The following is a 6,000-nucleotide window of genomic DNA, read 5'->3' on the forward strand; positions in this document are numbered from 1 at the left end:
TGTCTTCAGAACAAGCCGTCCATTTCTATGATCCCATCATCATCCACACCTTTTCAAATTTTCTATACACATACAACCCATGTGCCAAATGTTTAACCAAGTTAAATTTTACCAAGTTTTTAACATGCATCATGCCTCATCTCTTCCCAAGTTGGTTTTGTTGTGATCCCATTTTACAAACAAGGCCCAAAGGTAGGCAGTTCTGTGTTTTAAAGACACATTAACCAGAAAGCGATAAAGCAATGAATTTGAAACCAGCTTGACTGTAATTTCAGAGGCACCAGCCACCATTTAAAACATTCTCCTTAAAACTATTCCAAAAAAAAGATGCCTCCATCATTCATTTGTTGAATACAATCTTATTTGTTCCTTCATTATTTCTAAGTCTCTAAGTCAGCCTAAAAATTACTCTCTCCCCTATTTCCCTATTCTACAATGTCCAGTTAAGAGTCTTGGAAGCATCCCTAACTCTTCCCTCTCTTCAATAACCCTCTCATCTATATGACAACCCAATCATTTCTACATACTTAAGGGATTCAATATTAATATTATCTATCTCCTTGCCAAATCCATTACCACTGTCTCAATTCAGACCCTACATTTCTTTAGCCACTGTGATCCACTCCTATTAAGTCTTGAGCTCTTGATCTCTGCATTCTTACAATCAATCAGGACTGCCACCTGTTATCCTTATAAAGTAGATCTTCTTGTGTTGAAAAACACCCCTTTAGCTCCTCTACTGTCTACAGAACAAAGTTCAAAGTCTTTACATTGGCATTTCTATAGCTTGGCTCCATCCTATCTTCCCAATGATATCTGTTCTTGCCGTTCCCCATACCAAATATGTTAGTAAACTTAGAGACCTTCACTGTTTCTACAAAACACTTCTACATATGACAATCTTTACAACACCAAGAGTATAGTATTTCTTGTTATCACCCCCATTTCATGAGAAAGAAAGAAAACTAAGGAAAGTAATTTGTTTGAGATCCCAAATCATGAAGGCACTAAAGAGCAGGTCTCAAGACTATACCAAGTTTCTTTTCTTCCTGGTTCTTTACACAGCTACAGAAAACACATCTCCATTCGTCTCCCACGATTTACTAGCCTTTTCTTAAAATGCAGGATTATTCTTCTAATCCCATGACTCAATTTAAGCTTTTATTCCTTAGATCCTAGAGTGCTATATTCTTTCCTTGAGATTTCCAAAGACCCACATTAAGCAGTTTTCATATCATGTTTCATATTAGCTATTTATATTGACATATAAATCTGTGTCTTATCAAAAGCACTCTGAGGAGCATAAATTACTCACTTGATTTTAAAAGTCTACTTAACTGAATTAGAAAATATGTGGCTAAAACATGTAATACAAGATAGCAGGCATCAAAGCAGGGTCTTGGCCATGACTGAAAGGAGAAATCAACAACTGGATCAAATCATCTGTGCACACTGGCATTTCCCACAGTTCTCACATCTATCTTCTGACAAGACCAGGATCTCCTGCCCACTATTGGCAATGGCCTTTATTAAAATTATTGTTTACTAAAAGCATAATTCAAAAAAATAGGATAGAAATAAAATGTAAACTAGAATAAGAGAGAGAGAAATTCTGTTGTCATTTTCCATTTTAACTTATTTAACTAACCAAAATTTAATGACACAAACTTGACGGCCTTGCTACAAAGATCAGCTCAGCAGTCTCTGATCATCGCAAGGGTCACCTGTAATGGACTATTTCGGCGTGCTCACATAGATGGTCAACCGCACCACTACACCCCAGCTCGCCACATGTCGTTCTCTAAAAAGCCACTCTCCTAAGACTGCTGGAATGTCACCTATCTGATACCACTAAGGCTTCACATGGCTGTGTCTAACAATCAAATTCAACAGTGTAAGCTTCAAGATTATATGTTGCTTCTTCAGGAGTTGTCTGTAACCCAACACAGATCAGGTTTGAATGCCACGTTCCAGTTATAAAGCCAAGACCATGAAAGCATTAAGCAGCTGACCAAGCAGAAACTCTTGAATCCTTTCTTCCCTCTGTCAGAAGCACCTCTCCCAGCTACCGAAACAGTTACCGTGTTGACTTTTCCATGAACCAATAAAGGAGAATGTTAAAATAAAAACTAGCCATCTGCCCTCTATTGAAGATACCTGCATTCCAATTGCAGATATGAGCCTAAATACAAGGAAAATCACACTATGAACGTAAGTAATTACAAACTAGAGTTAAGAAGCACTTTTAACAATATGAACTAATTAATCTCCTTTCCAGATACTATCCAAAAGTCTAGTACATTTTGTTCATCTAACAGCAAAACACTGCCACAGGGCTGGGAGACTGATCAGTAGAACCCTTCCCCAGAATACCCATCCTGGTTTTTATCCCTATACAAGAAATAAAAAGGAAAAAAAAAAAAAAAAAAAAAAACACTGAAAATATAGCCACTTCTTTCTACAATCGTAGGGAAATTAATAGCTGACAGAGCAGAACTGGCATAATCTGTTAAATCAGAGAATCTAAGTTCAAGCCCTAACTATGTCCTAAGATAACTTTACCATTTGGATAATAGTACCAAACTCACAGGGTTATTCTGAGGCACCAGTAAGTAGGCACACTCAAAAAAAACATTAGTTATAGCCACCTGATTCAAAATAAAAATCATGTAAGATTTTTTTTTAAAAAAAAAAAAGGGGGGGGGCATAAATTCTAACAAAAACTGAAGACTATCTTGGCTTCCTACCTTTTGGTCTCTTTAGTGTTCAAGGGTATATTATGCAATCAAAGGCTGGGCATGGTAGTACATGCCTGTAATCTCAGCAGAAAGACCCAACACTTTGAGGCTAGCTAAGGGACTTAGGGGAAAGAAAGAAGGAAGCTACTGCAATGTACGGTGGCTTTGTATCTGAAAGATGGAGGACTTAATGCCACTGCACAGGATACCACCAAAAGTAGAGTCTAGGTGCTGCGTAGATATTCACTTTCAAATTTTCTGTATGTCGAATTTTTTAGTAAAAAAGAAAAAAACAATGCTGCCATCCAGAGGGATGTTTCTATTATCATCAATTATGCAGAAATCACAGTAAGCCAGACCCAGTGGTAAAAGCCTATCGTTAGTTCTAGGACTCAGGACACTAAGGCAGAATTGCTGGAGCCCAAGCGTTGGACGGCATGTGTAACAAGACCAATCTCAGAAACAGTAAAATGCTACCAAATGCTCAGATAATTAGCTTGTTTTTTTCTTGGAACCCTCAAGGCACCTTTACCATTCATCTCCTCTTATTACAGCCATTCAAAAAGAAAAAGAAAAACTGCTTCACTGTGAGTGTATGTGAGAGAGAGTTTTGCTATATACTTCAGGCTGGCCTCAAACTGGAGCTCCTCTAGCTTCAGATTTACAAGTGCTTGGAATGATACCATGTCAAGATCCTCATAAATTCTTAACCTACACATATGTATATGGTCTCAAGTTATTCTAAGGTACCAAAGTCTTTAATCTCTCCTGAAGAAAAAAAAAGCTAAATCAAACAGACTTCTTTGGTAATTTGACCAAAGAAAATGGAACAGCTAGAATTGGACTGTCTGTTCCTAACTTTAACATTTGCTGCTAATGCCAATAAATCCCTTGACCAGAAATACTATCAGCATCTTAACAAGTACCTGATATACAAGTACACACTGTAAACACTTGAGCCACTTCAAAATGCTAATTTGTCCTCGTTTTCTTTCCCATTCCTACCAGTAACTGAGACTTTAATGTACTTAGTGTTACAACAGAAATTCAAACACCACGAGGCATGTTAATTTTAAAGTATATTTTTATTTCTGTTTATATATTTTTTTATAATATGTATACACTTACATATATATAAAATCACATCACCTGACATCTGCTAGGGTGATACTAGTGAGAATACAGAAAATAACCGTTGACAATAATATGGAATCTTTATGTAATGTTGGTAGGAATGGAAAATGGTATGCCACTGGCAAAAAGACAAACGGCAGACTGGGAGCTTAACTAGTGGTAGAGTACTTGCCTAGTATGTGCAAGGCCCTGGCTTCAATGCCCAGCATCACAAGAAACAAGCCAAAAGAAAATGGCAAGTTTTTTGGTCAAAGATCAAGTCAAAAGTTAAGGGTATATTCCCAAAAGAATTGAAAGTAGGACCACAGCTGCATTATTCATAATAACTAAAATTTGGAAAAAACTTGTCCACAGAGAGAAGAATGGATAAGAAAAATATTACAAGCAAGGGTGCATTATTCATTCTTAGAAAAAAAACATCATGGCAAATGTTACAGCAAGGATAAATTATGAAGACATTATACTAAATGAAATAAAACAATCATACACACAAAAAAGTGTAAAGTCATTTATACATGTTAGCTAGTGCTGGTCAGAGACAAAAAGCACAAAAGTGGCCAGGGGATCAAGGAAGAGTAGGGAATCAGGAGTTGTTTAGTAGGTATAGAATTTCAGTTCTGCAAGATGAGGCGTCCTGATGGTGGTGATTGCACAGTAGAATATATGCACATAATGACCCTAAACTGCACACCTAAAAATAAATGGCTTGGATGATAAATTTTGTGATGTGTATCTTACCACAATAAAAATATTGAAAAAAAAATTGAGGACTTGGTCTCTTCAAAAGGTCAGGCGGTCACTCCACTGGGCTGACAGGCAAGCGATCCTCGTTGCGGCTATCCACATCTACCTTTCTCCTTACTCTGAGGTCTTGCCTACTCTCCTCAGCTTCTTCTCCATCCTTCCCACAGCCATACCAAAGGTTTACTTCAGCTTCAAACAGCCTCCCGGTACTGGTACTCCTGCTCCACCAGTTCTGAGTCAAAGCAGCCAGGAACGTAATCCCTCTAAACTTGCCTCCTCTTTAAAACAAGGATAATTCCTACCCACCTGCCCCACAAGGTTGTGATGAGGGCAAAGTGAGATCATAAAAGTAGCTTTCAACTGCCAACCACCAAAGAAACATAAATTAAGTTTAACAACTTTCACATGGCGATTGAGACGCTTTAATAGCATAAGCTTCACAAACAGAAGCTTACAACACCTCACCTATGCTCGCATTTAAAATGTACATCATATCCAAATAGCACCTTTCTTCTTCAGTCTTTAACTGAGGGGCAGCCCTGGGGGTGGGGTGCTGTTAAATAACCTAAAGCATTTGAACTAACCACCCAAAACACAATAAATTATTCTACATATCACACACACACACACACACACACACACACACACACACACACACACACAAAGTGCATATTTTTGACCCCAGAAGAGGCCTATGACACCCTGGAACTACACTTCCCACAAAGCACAGAGTGCAACCCTGCCAGCAGGCTGGACAGCCTGGGATTAAGGATGACCACTGCTCCCTGGAGCCTGGATCGCCGGCCCCTGGAAAATCGCAACGCTTGGCTTCCAGTGTGCCTGTCCTTTCTGACAGCGCTGTCACCCCGCGTTTTCTCTTTTTCTGCCGCTAACAGCGGCCCTATCGGTCTCTTCCGATTCAACCTGGGAGTAGTCTCCAATCTGTGATCTCTCGGCTGATTCCTAGAATGTGGGGGGAAGACACCTTCCCTCCCTCCCCCCGTTCCCAAAAGCTCCATTTCCACAGCTCGTCTGTCCGTCACTATCAGGGGACACGCGGGGGTCAGACGGGACGGGACAAGCGGACACAGTCCGACTTGGGGCGACAGGCCTCTCGCCAGTCGAGCAGCAAGTGAGGAGGGCTGGGCTCCCCCAAACCCGGGGCCGGGGCGCATTCCCAGCCGCGGCGGCTCTGCCCAGGGCTCCGGTTTCAATTTCACGACGTGACAGTGCAAACCTGCGGCCTACAGGCGCCCGCGCCGGCGGCCCGCCCGCCAGGCCCCAGCCCCGCAGCCCTCCGCACGCCGAGGCCGCCGCCCGACCCCGCGCCCCGCGAGCCTCGGGAGCCCGGCCCGGCCGGCCCTAGCGCGAAGGCGGGGGCCGC

The 6,000-nt window shown here is 41.1% G+C and overlaps 1 protein-coding gene across 3 annotated transcripts in view; it reads right to left on the reverse strand.

The window, feature by feature from the left end:
* Ecpas (Ecm29 proteasome adaptor and scaffold) overlaps positions 1-6,000 on the reverse strand; it is a 117,170-nt gene that overhangs the window by 110,619 nt on the left and 551 nt on the right. The window lies entirely within an intron of this gene.

Source organism: Psammomys obesus, unplaced genomic scaffold (assembly GCF_907164565.1).
Source record: "Psammomys obesus unplaced genomic scaffold, mPsaObe1.curated_primary_1811, whole genome shotgun sequence".
In the NCBI taxonomy this organism is placed as follows: domain Eukaryota; kingdom Metazoa; phylum Chordata; class Mammalia; order Rodentia; family Muridae; genus Psammomys; species Psammomys obesus.